The sequence below is a fragment of the Equus przewalskii genome, chromosome 11, assembly GCF_037783145.1.
Source record: "Equus przewalskii isolate Varuska chromosome 11, EquPr2, whole genome shotgun sequence".
Lineage (NCBI taxonomy): Eukaryota > Metazoa > Chordata > Mammalia > Perissodactyla > Equidae > Equus > Equus przewalskii.
In genome coordinates this window covers 22,451,285-22,454,496 of record NC_091841.1, presented here as the reverse complement: position 1 = coordinate 22,454,496, position 3,212 = coordinate 22,451,285, and positions in this window count along the sequence as shown.

Below are 3,212 nucleotides of genomic sequence, written 5' to 3'. Positions count from 1 at the left end.
TCTTCCCTCTTCTCCCCCTGCAGCTGCAGCTCAGACTCTCCCTCCCAGCCCCTCTCCTGCTACCTCACACCCTGGGATTCCTGGATCCAGACAGAACCTAAAAAGGCTCCCCAATCAACAGGTTATTTTGACTGGAAAACTCTGTGCTAACATATCTACTCTTATACTTCACGCTTTGCTCCACAAGGTAAGATGGATTCACAATCCTCCTCTACAGTCTCAGGCCTCCTCTCCATCCATCTTTCTCCATTTCCTCCAGGCCTCTAGGTCTAAGCTCAGCTCCTCCATCCTTTCCATTCACACTTGTCCAGGAGTGTTATTTTCATCTCACAGTTCTCTGCTCCACTCATCTGTGGATCCCAGACTGTCCCCTAATGCAGATTGTCCCACATTGCTGGTGAGACTGTAAACTGGCACAACCCCTAAGGAGCTCCATTTGGCAATATGTATCAAAATTACAAATGCATGTCGTTTTGGCCTGATAACTTTACGTCTGGGAATTTATCTTAAAGATACACCTGCATACGTGCAAAATGATGTAAGTTCGAGGTTATTCTTTGTAGTATCTTTTATAAGAGCAAGATTTGAAATGATCCAAATGTCCATTCACAGGGAATGGTCAAACAGCTTATGGTGCATGCATGCAAGGACATGCTATGAGCTGTAAAAGGGAAAAACTGATTATGCTCACCAGGTGCTTGGGAGGGAAAGATCTTGAGAAGAGTTCATTAGGTGAAAAAACACAAAACAAGAGTGACATCAGCAACAAGATAGAGTGAGCTGTTCCCTTTGTCTCTCCCCCTTCGAACTCCAACTAATTGGACAGTGGAAGATACCCACACAGCACATCAGGATGCCTGAGACCCTTGCAGCTTTACATCTGAAGGTGAGTGGAATACCACCCCCCCCCCCCGGAAAGGTGATAGAGATAGGTGAGCACTCTTCAGCCCACTGGAAGCCTTGTGCACTTCTGTGACTGCTCTCCTGCCTGAAGGCCCCCAGCACTGTTTTGGCCCTGATGGTGGGAGTGCTTCTCTGTGTGACTGTGGGTACAGGTGGTGGCAGCCCTGAGTCCCCATGTCATCACCTTCTCATCCAACGGGAGAGTCCACAGTACCATCATGGTCCCTGAGGAGTGGCCCATGCTCTGACCCAATGGGGAGGCCCCACCCACCAAACACAATGGCTGGTGTGACCTAGGAGTGGACAGCGGCAAATCAGCATAACCAGGCAAACAAGTTCCTGGCTTCTGCCAATGCCCATTGTACTTCTGCAGCCCCAAAGGGGATAGTACATGTTGGCGGGAATGTGGGATCAGGCAGCATCAGGCCTGAACTCCCTGTGTGATTGCCTTCCCATTCAGTGGGAGAGCCCACAGGGAGGGTTTCAGGCTCAGACAGGCACAGCTGACAGGAATCATGGTGGGCTCAAAATACGTAGCTCCTGTCCCTGTGTCCCCAGTTGCTGCAGGCGGAATCTGCTATCACCATGCAAAAGCACAAATCCATCCCGTCAAATAGTATGAAGTATATTAATGCTCCAGACCAGAATGAAAAAGACAAACAACCAGAAATCAATCCCAGAAGGTGCAGAAATTTGCAAACTAAATGACAGAGAATTCAAAATAACTATCAGAAAAAAACACAGCAAGTTATGAGGGAAATCAAAAAGACAGTTCAATGAAATCAGGAACAAAATTAATGAACCGAGGGAAATCTTAACAAAAGAGATTGAAACTATAAAGAGAACCCAATCAGAAATGTTGGAGATGAAAAACACAATGATTGAAATAAAGAAAAATCTGAAGTCTTTCAATAATAAAGCTGATATAATAGAGGAAAGAATAGCAATTTAGAGGACAGGAATATAGAAATGCTTCAGATGGAGGAGGAGAGAAAACTAAGACTAAAAAGAAATGAAGAAATTATTCAAGAACTATCCCACTCAATTAGGAATGCAACATAATAATTATAGGTATTCATGAGGGAAAACTGGGGAGGGAGAAGCAGAGAGCTGGTTCAACAAAATAATGGCTGAGAACGTCCCAAACTTGGGGAGGGAGTTGGAGTTACAAGTCAAAGAAGCTAATAGAACTCCTAATTATGTCATTGTAAAAAGACCTTCTCCAAGGCATATTTTAGTAAAAACGGCAAAAGTAAATGGCAAAGAAAAAACATTAAGAGAAGCAAGGCAGAAGAAAATAATCTTCAAAGGAACTCTTATCAGGCTTTCAGCAGATTTCTCAGCAGAAACTTTCAAGGCTAGGAGAGATCTTTTTGAACGAAATATTCAAAATTCTGAAAAACAAAATTTTCAGCCAGAAATACTCTATCCAACAAAAATATCCCTCAGATATGAAGAAGAAATAAAAATTTTCCCTGATAAACAAAAGCTGAGAGAATTCATTGTAACAAGACCCACCCTACCAAATGTGATCAAGAAGGCTTTCATACCTGAAAAAAAGAGAAAGTGTTTGCAAAGCCTAGAGCAAGGAGATAAATTGGTGGACAAAATCAGAAAATACCAACTCTATCAAAATAGATTAGCAACCACTTAATTATAAGATTAAAGATAAGGGAAGGAAAACATCAAGAATAAATATAATCACTTCATTTTAACCACAAACTCACAGCAAAAAAATGGGATAAGTTGTGATAACAATAACTTAGGGAAGAGGAAAGGGATGGAATCTGCTTAGACTAAGCAAATAAGATTCTATCAGAAAATGGATTATCTCATCTATGAGATCTTTTATACAAATCTCACAGTAACCAATAAACAAAAAATCAGAACAGAGACACAAATGACAAATAAAGAGAAAACTGAGAAAACCATCATAGAGAGCCACTGAACTGAGGAGGTAGTCTGAAATATATGGGATGAGAAACAAAGGAAATACAGAACAACTGGAAAACAAGTGATAAAATGGCAGCATTAAGCCCTCATATGTCAATAATCACTCTAAATGCAAATGGATTGAATTCCCCGATCCAAAGACACAAATTGGCTGGATGGATCAAAAAACAAGACCCAACAATATGCTGCCTCCAGAAACACATCTCAGCGCTAAAGACAAACACAGACTTAAAGTGAAGGAATGCAAGATGATACTCCAAGCTAGTGGCAAACAAAAGAAAGCATGTGTCGCCATACTTCTATCAAAGTGGGCTTCAAGATAAAAAGGCAATGAGAGTTAAAGAGGGGCAGGATAT